This window comes from Globicephala melas, chromosome 19, assembly GCF_963455315.2.
Source record: "Globicephala melas chromosome 19, mGloMel1.2, whole genome shotgun sequence".
NCBI lineage: Eukaryota > Metazoa > Chordata > Mammalia > Artiodactyla > Delphinidae > Globicephala > Globicephala melas.
Window position 1 is genome coordinate 36,121,732 of NC_083332.1, and position 15,685 is coordinate 36,137,416.

Sequence of the window (15,685 nt, forward strand, 5' to 3'; positions counted from 1 at the left end):
CCTAATATTGTTTATTCATGCCTCTGTCTATTCTTTATCAGTCTCTCCAGAGTTCCAGTTTACCTGTGTTTTCAGACTAAATTTTTGTCTTTGTTGATTTCTTTGTCTTTTGTTTTTGGATTTTTTTTAGGTTTTTTTTTTTTTGGTATCTTTGTTTTTTAGCTTATTGCTAACATCTTTTTTTAGTACTAGCACTGGTTTATTACTTTGTATCTTTGTTTTCTAGCTTATTATTCTCTACCCTTAGACTTATTATTTGTTTTCTTCTACCTTCTTTAGGTTTATTTTGTTTTCTTTTTCTAAAATTTCAGGCTGGACATTCAGCTTATGAATTTTTTGCCCTCTTCTCTAAAATAAGCACTTAAGACTTCATGTTTCCCTTTAAGTTCTACTTTCTTAGCATTTCTTAAGTTTAAAGTTTTGATACCTTGTGATTTCCTTATCATTCATCTCTAAGTATTTTTACATTTCCATTATGATTCTTTTTTGACTCTTGAACTACTTAGAAATGTGGGGTTTTTTGGGGTTTTTTTAAAATGTATTTTATTTATATATTTTTGGCTGTGTTGGATCTTCGTTGCCGCTGTGGGCTTTCTCTAGTTGCAGTGAGCGGGGGCTACTCCTTGTTGCAGTGCATGGACTTCTCATTGTGGTGGCTTCTCTTGTTGCTAGAGCATGGGCTCTAGGTGCGCGGGCTTCAGTAGTTGTGGCTCGCGGGCTCTAGAGCATGGGATCTAGAGCGCAGGCTCAGTAGCTGTGGCGCACAGGCTCAGTTGCTCCGCAGCATGTGGGATCTTCCCGGACCAGGGCTCGAACCTGTGTCCCCTGCATTGGAAGGCAGATTCTTAACCACTGCACCACCAGGGAAACCCAAGTGTGTTTTTAAATTTCCAAATTTAAAAAATTTTTAAAAAATTAAAAATTTAAAAATTAAATTTTTAATAAAATTTATAAAAATATAATTTTATAAAAAATTAAAATTTTTTATAATAATTTAAAAATTAAAATTTTCTAGTTTTATTTAACTTTTACTATCCACTTCTAACCCAATTGGTTGGAGAATATCTGTGTAATAACAATTCTTCAAAATCTCTGAGGCTTGCTCTGTGGCCTAGTATATAGTAAGAAACTTTTTAACTGTTCCATGCTTGTTTGAGGAAAATGTAAACTATCTATACCCATCAATTCACCTTCAGCTTGTTGACTGTTCTCTTCAAATCCTTGTATCTCTGATTTTCTGTCTGCTTGACCTATCAATAATTAAGAAAGGTGCCTCCTGTTATGGTGACTTTATCAATTTCTTCCTATAGTTATAGCAGTTTTTGCTTTATACGTTTTGAGGCTATTTATTAGATATACACATTTAGAATTTTCATATTTTCCTGGTGAACTGAACTACAGTTCTCTATCATTATTCTCTGTAGCTATAGTCTGTAAAGTTGCGGTAAACACTGAATTAATGAATATTGAACCATTGCTCTTAGGGGAAATATAAGGCTAGGTTCCTGCGAACCTCTCCTTATAACATTTTCATCAACTAATCAATACGTAATCTTGTTTTATGTGTGCTTCTGTCTAAAGGCACCTTATTTAATATATATTGTTTATTCATTAACATTGAACTTGTGGCCACATTGAACTTGTGGCCAACAGCACTATAACTCATGCCTGAATGAAGCTTATCTAATCCATGCATTTTCTCAATAAGGCACACCACAGCCTTCTTGCACAGAGGAACACTAGACACCAGCATATGCTTGGGGACCATTTTAAACAGCAAAATCACCAACAAAAAGCACAAAAATACAAAAACCATGGCACTAAATAGACAACAAAAAGGATACTTGTTTACAGTATGAGCTAAAACAGGAGGGCAGAGCATGACCTTGTTCAACCTCAGCTGGGAAGTGTGTGTTGAGTGACTCAAATTTTTTGTCACTCTGTGCCTGCCTGAAAATGACTGCAAAGCGCTGCAAGTATTTATTTTAGGGTTAAAATAAAGATCAATGAGTAGGTACATTTGCAAATATAGAATTCATGAATAATACGTTTGACTATATTTATGATCTCTATCGCTAATAATACCTTTAATCTTAAAGTTTATTTTATCTGACATGAGTATAACTGCCTGCTTTTTATCTGTTGATGTTTCTTTTTCCATGCTTTTACTTTTTTAGTTTCAAACTTTCTGTAACCTTATGCTTCAGATATATCCCTTATAAATAGTACATTGTTGGAATTTTTTAAAAAAGAATCCAATCTGGCAATCTCTATCTTTTTTTTTTTTATGCGGTACGCAGGCCTCTCACTGCTGTGGCCTCTCCAGAGCACAGGCTCTGGACACGCAGGCCCAGCGGCCATGGCTCACAGGCCCAGCCGCTCTGTGGCATGTGGGATCCTCCCGGACCGGGGCACGAGCCTGTGTCCCCTGCATCGGCAGGCGGACTCTCAACCACTGCGCCACCAGGGAAGCCCTAATCTCTGTCTTTTTAACTGGCATGTATACTCCTTCTATATTGATTGGGATTATTGATATATTTGGATTTTTTTTACTATCTTCTATCTTCATTTTTTAAAAAATTTTTTTGTTCTGCTTTTTCTGTACTTTCCCCTCTTCTTTCTTGCCTTTTTGGCTTATGTTTTGTTTTGTCTATTCCACATTTCCTTGCTACTGGTTTGAAATTTTTACACTCTATTTCTATTCTTGTAGAGGGTACCACTCAAGTTACCTCACCATGCACATTTACCTTCATCACCTCTGACAATTTTTATATTAGCTCCCCCATGATAATACTACCACCTTAAAATGCTTCCATTTTAATCTCCCCCTTATGATTTACATGCTATTCTCATTCTATATTTTAGTTTTTGCTTTAACCCATACATTATACTTTTTAAATTATTATGATTATGATTGTGATTTTATTCAATGATTGTTTGCATTTAAGTAATATTTATTATATTATTTGCTCACTATTCCTTTTTCTATCTTAGACTTTATATCTACATCTTGTATCTCTTCCCCAAAGAACATCTTTTAGAAGTTTCTTTAGTACAGATTTCTTAATGACAAAAATTTACCAGGTTTTGCTGGTCTGTAAATGTCTCTTAATGCGCATTTCAGGAAAACATCTGTTTTCTTGAAAAACAGTTTTGGTGGCACACAATTCTAGGTTGAGAGTTATTTCCCTCGATCCTCAGAAGGTGTTTTTTCCCTGTTTTCTAGATTCCATCGCTTTGAGAAGGGTCCCCTCAACCTAATTGTTGTTTCTTTATAAATTATCTGTCCTTTCTCTCTGGCCCTTTTTAAGACCTTCTTGTTTTGAGTGTACTGTGCTTTCACTGAGGTGAGTTGAAGCATGAATTTCTTTTTATTTATGCTTTTTGACATATGTTGTACTTCCTGACTTTGTGTTTTTATGTTTTCTTATAGATTCTGGAATGAGCTCAGCTATTATCTTTTCAAATATTGCCTCTTCTTCAGACTCTCTGTTCTTTACTTCTGGGACTCCAAACAGACATATGTTAGACTTTCTTATTCTGTGCTTCACATCTCTTATTATCACTTTGTTTATATTTGTATCTTTTGGTCACTGTGCTGCATTCTGGGTGACTACTGTGGATATACATCCTAGTTACTAATTCCCTCTTCACCTGTGTCTAATTTACTATTCAGCCATCCTCTTGAGGTTTTTGCAGTTCAACAAAGAAACATTTTTATTTTTTGAATACCCATTTTTTTAAACATCTTTATTGGAGTATAATTGCTTTACAATGGTGTGTTAGTTTCTGCTTTATAACAAAGGGAATCAGTTATACATATACATATGTTCCCATATCTCTTCCCTCTTACGTCTCCCTCCCTCCCACCCTCCCTATCCCACCCCTCTAGGTGGTCACAAAGCACTGAGCTGATCTCCCTGTGCTATGTGGCTGCTTCCCACTAGCTATCTATTTTACATTTGGTAGTGTATATATGTCCATGCCACTCTCTCACTTTGTCACAGCTTACCCTTCCCCCTCCCCTTATCCTCAAGTTCATTCTCTAGTAGGTCTGTGTCTTTATTCCCATCTTACCCCTAGGTTCTTCATGACCATTTTTTTTTCTTAGATTCCATATATGTGTTAGCATATGGTATTTGTTTTTCTCTTTCTGACTTACTTCACTCTGTATGACAGACTCTAGGTCCATCCACCTCACTACAAATAACTCAGTTTCATTTCCTTTTATGGCTGAGTAATATTCCATTGTATATATCTTCTTTATCCGTTCATCAGTTGATGGACCCTTAGGCTGCTTCCATGTCCTGGCTATTGTAAATAGAGCAGCAATGAACATTTTGATACATGACTCTTTCTGAATTATGGTTTTCTTAGGGCATATGCCCAGCAGTGGGATTGCTGGGTCATATGGTAGCTCTATTTTTAGTTTTTTAAGGAACCTCCATACTGTTCTCCATAGTGGCTGTATCAATTTGCATTCCCACCAACAGTGCAAGACGCTTCCCTTTTCTCCACACCCTCTCCAGCATTTATTGTTTGTAGGTTTTTTGATGATGGCCATTCTGACTGCTGTGAGATGATATCTCATTGTAGTTTTGATTTGCATTTCTCTAATGATTAATGATGTTGAGCATTCTTTCATGTGTTTGTTGGCAATCTATATCTTCTTTGGAGAAATGTCTATTTAGGTCTTCTGCCCATTTTTGGATTGGGTTGTTTGATTTTTTGATATTGAGCTGCATGAGCTGCTTGTAAATTTTGAAGATTAATCCTTTGTCAGTTGCTTCATTTACAAATATTTTCTCCCGTTCTGAGGGTTGTCTTTTGGTCTTGTTTATGGTTTCCTTTGCTGTGCAAAAGCTTTTAAGTTTCATTAGGTCCCATTTGTTTATTTTTATTTCCATTTCTCTAGGAGGTGGGTTAAAAAGGATCTTGCTGTGATTTATGTCATAGAGTGTTCTGCCTATGTTTTCCTCTAAGAGTTTGATAGTGTGTGGCCTTACATTTAGGTCTTTAATCCATTTTGAGTTTATTTTTGTGTATGGTGTTAGGGAGTGTTCTAATTTCATACTTTTACATGTACCTGTCCAGTTTCCCCAGCACCACTTATTGAAGAGGCTGTCTTTTCTCCATTGTATATTCTTGCCTCCTTTATCAAAGGTAAGGTGACCATATGTGCGTGGGTTTATCTCTGGGCTTTCCTGTTCCATTGATCTATATTTCTGTTTTTGTGCCAGTACCATACTGTCTTGATTACTGTAGCTTTGTAGTATATTCTGAAGTCAGGGAGCCTGATGCCTCCAGCTCCGTTTTTCTTTCTCAAGATTGCTTTGGCTATTCGGGGTCTTTTGTGTTTCCATACAAATTGTGAAATTTTTTGTTCTAGTTCTGTGCATACCCATTTTTAAGGTCTCTTTTTCTCATTGTACCTTGTTGGTCCTCATCTTTGTCATTTGCACCCTTTATTTATTTAATCATTTCTTATATATCTGTTCTATATTTGGTATCTGAAAATTCCAGGATCTGCTATTTGAGAGGTGGAGAAACTCTAAATATGTTTTCTGTGTTATCTGCTAACTCTTGGACAAAGTGGCTTGCCTTCCTAATGATGAGGGTTAGTTTCTTCATCATCTATGGGTGTCCTCTGTATCTAAACTGGAGACACTTTCTTCCAGAGAGTTTGTTTCTGCCTCTGGCCACCAGAGGGCGCCACTACCAGGGACTGTGGCTTGGCTTCCCACCCTCTCTGCCAGTTAAGTATTTTAACAGCTGTGCTGCTGAGAGCACCTGCCTCTAAAGCAACCGCGTTAACAGCTCAGGCCTCAGCTCACTTCTCTTGAAATCTTCTCCTAAAGCTCGTAGGAGCAAAGATCAGTCACAGGGTGTGTCCTCTGTGCTGTTTTGCAGTGAGAGGCTCCTCAGACCACCCAACCTGCAGTGATGCTCAAAACCAAAAAGGCCTGAGCTTTACCACAGACCACACGTTCAGAAACTGGACCCATGGACTCCTAGTAGAGCAAAATGTAACTTCCAGGTAGTCATCGTGGTACTTCCTATTTCGCGTTTGGATTTCTTCGTTGCTGTTGTTTGGTTTTCTTCACTTTGATTTTTGGCTGCTTTCTCAAACTCATCATGTTCTCAGATTCATTTATCCCAGCAGAAGTGAATCACACTTGGGTCCCAGCCACTCCTTTTCTGAATTACAGTATTTACACTTCTATTTTTCATCACTGTTTTTATACTTCACAGAACCTCTTTTAGCCATCCCCTCATTTTTGTGAATTAGGGCTATAACACCACACAGGCCTGGTATCCTCACAGGCCCGGGGTGGATCTGTGACCCCACGCAGGCCCATCAGATCCTCCCCTCCCTGGAACTCAAGTCTTGAGCCAAAGGGCAGGAAGACCAAAACAGCTGGAGCCACTGGGCCAGGCCAAAGGCAGGCCCTGCTGGCTCGGCTGCCACACTGAGGGTTCATCCCGGACATCCGGATCTTCTGTAAACTAACTCAGATCCAACCAGCAATCTTCTTTACTGAGTAAGAATCAGAGGCAGTTTCTGTTGCTTCTGACCAAAGAAAACTCGACTGATCCACTGGTCTTGTGCTTGGAGTATCTTTTATGCCTAAGAATTTTTATTACATGTCTGGTAAATGACTATTACCTAATAAGCTCTCTCTTTTTTTTAAAATTAATTAATTAATTGGCTGCGTTGGGTCTTCGTTGCTGTGTGCGGGCTTTCTCTAGTTGTGGCGAGCGGGGGCTACTCTTCGTTGTGGTGTGCGGGCTTCTCACTGTGGTGGCTTCTCTTGTTGCGGAGCACAGGCTCTAGGCGTGTGGGATTCAGTAGTTGTGGCTCATGGGCTCTCTTAGAGCACAGGCTCAGTAGTTGTGGCGCACGAGCTTAGTTGCTCCACAGCATGTGGGATCTTCCCAGACCAGGGCTCGAACCCGTGTCCCCTGCATTGGCAGGTGGATTCTTAACCACTGCGCCACCAGGGAAGTCCTTTTTCTTTTTTTTATAAATTTATTTATTTGGCTTTGTTGGGTCTTTGTTGCTGTGTGCAGGCTTTCTCTAGTTGCGATGAGCGAGGGCTACTCTTCGTTGCGGTGCATGGGCTTCTCCTTGCGGTGGCTTCTCTTGTTGCAGAGCACGGGCTCCAGGCACGCAGGCTCAGTAGTTGCTCCGCGGCATGTGGGATCTTCCCAGACCAGGGCTCGAACCCGTGTCCCCTGCAATGACAGGCAGATTCTTAACCACTGCACCACCAGGGACGCCCAAGGTCTCTTTAACAATAGAACAACAGAGGAGTTCCCTGGTGGTCCAGTGGTTAAGACTCTGTGCTTCCAATGCAGGGCGCAGGTTTGATCCCTGGTCGGGGAACTAGATCCCACATGCTGCATAGCGCAGCCAAAACAACAAACAAAAAACCCCAATAAGAACAACAGCAGTCACTGACAAGCAGTGATATTCTCCCACTGCAGTCCATAACTGGGTGACACACATCATAATATAGTTGCACCGCAGCATCACTTCCCTTCCATTCAGTATCACATTCCATTCAACATCAAACCTTTTTGAAATTTTAGTCCCTTTTATTTTCATCAATTCTTCATCACTGATCTTCTATAGATGCCAATCGTAGTTCTTACTATGGCCTACTTTGTCATGCAATCATAAGTTGCATTTTTCTGATACAAACACATTTTATTTGCATATTAAACAGAAAGGAATATTCACCACTTCCACAAAGAAATACACCCTCACACTTTTCATGAAACATGCAACCTTGTCCATTGATCTTGCTTTTCCTAATTTTTGATAGAGACTTAGGTACAAAAACTATTTCATGTTCCTCCTTATACAACTGTGAGAAAACAACAAGACAGGTGTGATGCTAAAACACCACTGGTATTTGTCAGCGTTGTAGTTGTGGAGTTGAATTGGGAGCAGTGGGAACTGTGGGGCTGGAGAACAGGGACCCTATTTTAAGGGGGTAGCCATGGCCAGATTCCATCAGCAGCCACCAGTTTGCAGTCTGTGTGAGAAAGAAAATCTTGCCTATTTAGAAGGACAGAAAAGTCCAAGGGAGGCATGAGTTTGTGTGCACACAGGCATTAAAGATTTGTAGGGCAGAGGGAACTAGGAGGTTTGGACTTCATCTTGGAATTTTGGGCCTAGAGACCTCCCAGACCAGGGTCTCCGATGCAGCTTTGAGCATCCAAAAGCAGAGGCAGTGACCCCATGTGACAGATCTTTAGTGGCCCAGATCCCATACAACCAATGCCTCAGCAGCCACTGAGGAGGAGAAGGATGAAAACCAAATGTTCCAGGGAACCCACTCTTCTCTCATTGCTTAGGACTGGAGACAACCGTAAAATGCACATGCACACACATACATGCAGACCTGCACATCTGTACACACGTGAAGAGCTCCCATTCCTACCACCTCCCACCATGCACACGGCCCTTTTGTCACTCAGAGGTGACTGGCTGCCACTCTGCAGATTGGAACTGGCTCATCTGAGAATTCAGTTTGGACCCCGTAGTAGTGAATAAAACTGGAATTATTTCCAACAATTAAAAAAATCCAAAGATTTCCCTTAAAATATTGGATTTCTGACTTCCCTCAAAAGAAAAAAAACCAACCCAAAATATCTGGTAACATTGGGCCCACATTCCAGCATGGCAACTTAGAGCTCAGAGGTGGCTGCCCCCTCCATACCAGCTGTGCTCTCAGACTGCCACAGGCCCCACCACTCCCTATTACCTTACACCAGCCTGCCATGTGGTAGGCCCGTGGGAAGATCTTGGAGCAAAGGGGAACAGGAAGAGAAGATGGGGGCAGAGGCTGGAAGCAGAAGAGGAATAGGAGAAGAGAGGAAAAGAAGAGTAAGGTAGGATGGATGCTTCAGTCTTACAGGAGGGTAGCAAGTGACTTAAGAAGACTTCCTCTGTCTGCCAACCATCATCATGACTGATGAAATCATGATCACCATTTATTGGACAGCAGGGCTATACGTATTTTCTGGGGGTTACCTATATTATTTTAATTCTTGAAACACTCCTGCCAGGTGAGTTTTATTATCTCCATTTTATAAATGAGGAAACGGACTCAGGGGATAAGTACCTTGAGCCCAGACTTTAACCCAGACCTGTCTGACTTTCAAGCCTCCCACCATCTTTTTTTTTTTAAACAGTAAGCTTTATTTTTTTAAAGTATTTTTTAAATTTTATTTATTTATTTTTGGTTGCGTTGGGTCTTCGTTGCTGTGCACGGGCTTTCTTTAGTTGCGGTGAGCAGGGGCTACTCTTCGTTGCAGCGTGCAGGCTTCTCATTGCGGTGGCTTCTGTTGTTGCGGAGCACGGGCTGTAGGGGTGCGGGCTTCAGTAGTTGTGGCACGCAGGGTCAGTAGTTGTGGCGCACGGGCTTAGTTGCTCTGCAGCATGTGGGATCTTCCCGGACCAGGGCTTGAACCCGTGTCCCCTGCATTGGCAGGTGGATTCTTAACCACTGCACCACCAGGGAAGCCCCACACAATGGAATATTATTCAACCTTAAAAAGAAATCCATGGTACAATATGGATGAAACTTGAGTACATTATGTTAAGTGAAATAAGCCAGTCACAAAAAAATAATAATTACTGTGTGACTCCACTTGTATGAGGTGTCTAGAGTAGTCACATTCATCTAAGCAGAAAGTGGGTGGCTGCCAGGAGCTGGGGAGAGGGGATGGGGAGTTTCAGTTTTGCACAAGGAAAAAGTTCTGGAGGTCTATCTCACAACATTGTGAATATGTTAACACAACACTACTGAGCTGTACACTTAGAAGTGGTTAAGATGGTAAACTTTGTTATGTTTTTTACAATAAAAAAGAAAGAAATTAACGTTACAGGGGCCAGGGAAGTCCCTGATGTGGCCCAACTGGGCAGTCTCTTCCCCTCCCTCCCAAGGTCATCACTACCATGTTACTACAAATCACACACATATCCATAAACAAAACACAGCATTTTGTGTGTCTTTAAAACAGTCTCACATATAATATTCTGCTGCTTGCTTTTTCACTCAACTTTAAGATCTACTCCATTCAGTTTAATTGCTGTCAAGTATTTCATCTATGAATGTCTCTATTTATTCATTCTCATGCTGATGGGCGTTTGAATTGTTTCCAATTTTTAAAATTATTAATAATCCTGCAGAAAGTGTTTTTGTACAGGTCTCCATATGGAAGCATAAAGGACTTTTTGTGTAACCCATTGCACTAAAGAAACATCATTGCTTGACTGTGCTGAGTCAATGTAACAATTAGTTTTCCTGGGAGGAACTTTTCCTAGACATAGAACAGATCAACTTGTCATTGTATTTCTCAATGTCAGTGACCAAAGTCTTGAAGGAAATGGAAAATGTGACCTAAACATGTTTTGTTGGGGCTCTGGTATCCCTTAAAGCAAGAATCTGCTCTAGCAGCAAACCTGCATGTGCTGCCTCTGCCTTCTGCTCTCTGTAGGTCTGGCTGTTGCCCGGTTCCACCCAAGACCCTCTTGCTGTCTGGGAGGTTTGGAGTTTCTGAGGCCATGGCATCCAGCCACAGGCTGGCACCATTCAAGGACAAAAGCTGCCCTTTTTCCAAGGATCCCCTTGCAGATTGCATCGGAGGCTTCAAAGTCTGCTTTTTCTGGTAAAGAAGGCCGTGCTCAAGGCTACCGATGCCTTTAAGAACAAATCCTGCATGGACAGGACTCTTCAGCCTGTGCATAGAAGGGGGTGCCACTCAATGCCGGGACCTCCAAAAGGCCTTGGTGGTCTATTATTGAAGGAGAAAGCAAGCTATAAAACGGACTGTGAGTTCATCTCTGGCTTTGTTTTTTGTTTTTGTTTTTGTTTGAAGTACATTATGAAAAGATAGAAAGCATGTGACAGACCATATCCACACCCCGGAGGAATAGATTAAGAGTGTGAGGGGGGTGGGGAGTGGTGGGCGTCTTTTGCTTTGGGCTTCTGTATGCCTCCTCTTGAATAAGCACCTGTCACTGTTACGTAGGAAGGAACATCTACCAGATGCAGGCTGCAGTCCTGGCGCTCCTGTGGAGCTCAAAGGTGCAGAGTTAATCTTTAAAACATTGTGTTATAAATAATTATTAACAAAGATTATTGTACTTCAAAAAATACATCGTATCTTTAACATTTATCGGCCAACAAGCACTTGCTGAGCAAGAGTTAAAATGAGAAGTTCTTTTTTTAGAATAAAATGTGAATAAATAAGATCAGCCAGCTAATCATAGGGAAGGATTCCAGGTGTCCCTTGCTATAAAATAACAATTGAAGAGACTGGTGATCCGTCTGTCAGACTGGCAGTTAAGATATTCAGCCTCATTGCAGAAATAGACAGCCTAGATTCATCCACATGAGCTTACTGAGACAGAGAGGAGGGACAGGAAATTTGGGGCAAAAAATACCTCCACTGACAGTTGCGTGAGATGGGAAAAAAAGCGAGAAGAGTGTCATGACTGTAGCCCACGTCCTCAGCATGGCCCTTGATGTCCTCCCCAGGGCAGGCTTTTCCCCAGGCTCCTTCTCTGCTCCTCACCGCTGCTCCCCCCAGCCCCTGCCTCCTATGAGTCCTGCCCCCTTCCTGCCTCCTCTAGTCCACCACCCCATCCTGTTGCCAATCACCTTACTCCAGGCAGCTTTGCCTAGATCTCTTCTCCCACAGACAAGAAGCCCCAGCATGGCCACAAACCCCTTGCCATCTGGCTACTGCCAACCCCTGAGCCTCACCCCTTCACCCCCTCTTGTCGAGCACCCAGCTCACCAGACCTCACCACGTCAGCAGTGCCCCAGGCATGGTCCCATCTACCCTCCTCCTGGAAGGTCTCCCTCCCCCCTGCCCCCAACCCCTGTCCCTGACTCTGATAAATTCTGCATTTTATATACATATAGTCCTTAAGACTCAAGTCCACCTTCCCCACTTAAAACAGCTACTATTAATATGTGAGACATATTATCGTATTATTAGCTCATTTAATTCTCACAACAAACTTGAGGGTAGGTAATATTATTGCCATTTTACAGGTGAGGAAACTGAGGCTCAGAAAGCTTAAGACTGAGGCTCTGAACCCAGGTCTCTGTCACTCCAAGTCCTGGGCTCTTATCCACTGAGCCACATGAGAATTGTTTGTGGACATATGTGTCATCTGCATGGAAACGTGAGATTTCCAAAGGGAGAGAGTATGTGCCATTTGCCTTTACAGTCCTATCAATGAACTTGACTTGGTTCCTCACTATCAGACACTCATGGGGGAAAAAAAGCATTTTCACTTAATAACATCCTTGATGAAGCCATTAAAATTAGTAATTATATTAAACCATGACCTTTGAGTACATACTTTGAAAATATTCTGCACAATGAAATAGGAAGTAAGCATGAAACATTTCTTCTGCAAACTGAAGGACAATGGTTATCTCAAGGAAAAGCACTTTGTGATTGAGTTGCCAGCCAAACTAGCCCCATTTATTGTGGAACATTGTTTTTACTTGAAAGTATGACTTACAAACTATGGTCATTCACACTTGAGTATTTGGCAGGCATTTTCTCGAAAATAAATGAAGTGAAACTGTCATTTCAATGAAAACAACTGAAATATTTGTTGGCAATAATGAAATTTGAGCTTTCAAGTGAAAATTAGCATTTGGAAAAATTGTATTGACCACTGTGAACTTGAGAGCTTTCCAACACTTACATATTTTTCTGATGGGATTGGTGGTGATATTAACAAACATGATTTTAAAATTTTACATAATGAAAACATGTGGAAAATCTACACAACTCAATGAACCAATATTTTCCAAATGACCAAAACATGATGTTAAAAAATCTATGCATGGGTAAGAGATCCGTTCAAAGGCAGACCAATGAATTTCAATATAACAGAATACAAAAAATTTATTGCTATGGTTTCAGATTCCACACTGCAACTAACCTTTAAGGGAAAACTATCAATTGTCAAGTTTTGGCATGGTATCAAAGAAGGATACCTACAACTATCTAAAAAGGCCATTAAAATAGCCTAACTTTTTCAACTACCTATCTGTAGGAGGCCAAATTTTCTTCATATACTTCAACTAAAATAATATTGCAACAGACTGAATGCAGAAGCAGACATGAGAATTCAGCTGCCTTCTGTTAAGACAGAGAGGAAAGATATTTACAAATATGTACAATAATGCAACTCTTCTTCTAATTGTCTTTTGTCCTGAAAAATAGTTATTTTTCACAAAAAGTGTATGTGTCAACATGTAATCGGTTTATTATTTTTTTAAGAATTAAAAATTGAATAATAGTTTTAAATGTTTTTAATTTCTAATAATTTATTTTGGTAGCTATACTCTGCATAAACAAAAGCTCTTTGGACTCTCCAATAATTTTTATAGAGTAAAGGGTTTCTGAGACCAAAAAGTTGGAGAACCACTTGTTTACAATGACAATTTGTATTTAGATCTTTTACCTGATTATCCCATGAGGAGACTGACCTCAGGGCCTTTGCACTTTCTCCCTCTGACTCCCTCATTCATCATGTCCAGTATTGGTGATAAAGGGGTGTTTAGAGGAGACTTATCCATCACCTGCCCTTCTCTGACATGAGCAGTTGTCGTTTTCACTAAGCTGAATACTGTCCTGAATCATCCCCTATACAGAAAATCTGGAGTGCCGTTGTTTAGGTCTTAGTTTAAATGTCACTTCCTCAGGGACACTCTGCCTGAACCTCCCCTCTCCCACCCCACCCCATAGATCAGAAATAGGCACTCATAGCACCCTCCCAGCACCTGACACCAGGGGATTTTAGGGTGCCTTCTGAGAGTATTTGTTTCATTTCAGTCTTCCCCACCTACAGTAGCTCCATGAGGCTGTTTCCTTGTCTCTTTTGTTCACTGCTGGTTCCTCAATTTCTAGGACATTTGTTCAAAGAACGAACGAATGAAGATGTCTGTGTGTTCATCTGCACGGGACCAGCTGAAGCCGTGGGCTGTGGGCTTTGCAGCCATGCGCATGGGCATGCAGCGTGGGAGCACGGCTGATGCTTCACACGATTTGTGAGGATACTTTTCTTTAAATCAAATCACAGTGAGTTTCAATATAGAATTGATTTTCCAGAGCATTTATAAAACAAGATATCACTGTGTTGAGTGAGGGAGACGGGAAGAAGGGGGGTGTGCCTTGGATCATCACACTCTCCACCCCCACCCCATTCTTTTGCTCCTGAAGGGTGATCCCACTGAAGGAGAGAATGGAGGGACCAAGAGAAGGAATTAGGTCACCTTCTTCCTGGGATCTCCTTTCAGTCCTTCCTCTCCAGGGAGAAGGCAGGTGCACAGAAGCATTTTTACCTTAATGTGGATTTGGAAAATGTGCAAGTCAGAGAGCCCCCATGTGGATTCAGAGGCAGACCCAGAAAATCAGTTTTAATGATGAGGAAAGAAGGAAATGATTGTCAAAATATGAATTCATTAAGGCATATTCCCTACGGGCCTGTTCTGACAGTGAAGATAATTAAGCTTAAGTTTTAAAGGTCAGTTTTAACCTGCTCATGAGGCACATGGCAACAATGACATCATCCTGGCCCTCTGTATCTGTGGCAACAGAATTTCTGAGCTGTGATTAAACATCAAACTAGAACTACTGCATTAGTCCCAGCAACAGCCCCAAATAAATATTCAAGAAAGTAGGTGAATTTTACACATCCCCTTGGGATATTTCAGCCATTTACTGAGAAAACAAGCAATAGAACCTGCTGTTAAAACTGCCGGTTACTGAAGCCAGGTCACCTGCCCCAGCCTCCTCTGGGGCCTTGTGCAAGAAGAGGATCACCCCCAAATCAATTGCTTTTCATTCATGTATGGGTCTAAAGTTGGAGATCTAAGGTAGCATAAGAAGGCGATTACTTGGGCATTTGAATTATCTTTAAAAAAAAACACAATTGTTTTCTTCCTAATCATAAAAATAATGATTAAATAAGAAAACAATACAGTTGCCCCCCTTTATCTGCAGTTTTGCTTTCCACGGTTTCAGTTACCCTTGGTCAACCGTGGTTGGAAAATGGAAAATTCCAGAAATAAACAATTCATAAGTTTTTAATTGGACGCCATTCTGAGCAGCATGATGAAATCTCGTCCCACCCGGGGCGTGAATCATCCCTTTGTCCAGTGTATCTACGCTGTATCCACTCCCCACCGTTAGCGTAAGAATAAACTTAGTACAGGTGACCCTTGAACAACACGAGTTTGAACTGCGCAGGTCCACTTATATGCGGATTTTTTTCAATAAATACTTACCACATGATCCGAGGTTGGTTGAATCCAAGGACAGAATCATGGATACAAAGGGCCGACCGTAAAGTTATACTTGGATTTGTGCATTTTCAATTGCAAGTGGGGAGTGGTGGGGCCGGGATCGGAGCCACTGACCCCCGAGTTGTTCAAGGGTCAAACCAACATGTTGAACACTTCAAACTTACACAACGTTATATGTCAATTGCATATCGCTAAAAAAGTTTTTTTAATTAAAAAAATTCTAAACAGTAACTATCACAACTCTGAGGCTTATTCTGAGCTCAGATATTAAGTGTTTTGTTGTTTATTTAAAAACATATATTGAGATATAATTCACATACCATACAACTCAC

At 40.9% G+C, this 15,685-nt stretch overlaps 1 long non-coding RNA gene across 1 annotated transcript in view; it reads left to right on the forward strand.

Annotated features, from left to right (window-relative positions):
* Positions 1-14,051, forward strand: part of LOC132593890 (uncharacterized) — a 23,818-nt gene extending 9,767 nt beyond the window's left edge. The window contains exons 5-6 of the long non-coding RNA XR_009559880.1: positions 10,513-10,846; positions 13,957-14,051. This is a non-coding gene — a long non-coding RNA (uncharacterized lncRNA). The remainder of the gene's footprint in view (positions 1-10,512; positions 10,847-13,956) is intronic.
* The last annotated feature ends 1,634 nt before the right edge of the window (positions 14,052-15,685 follow it).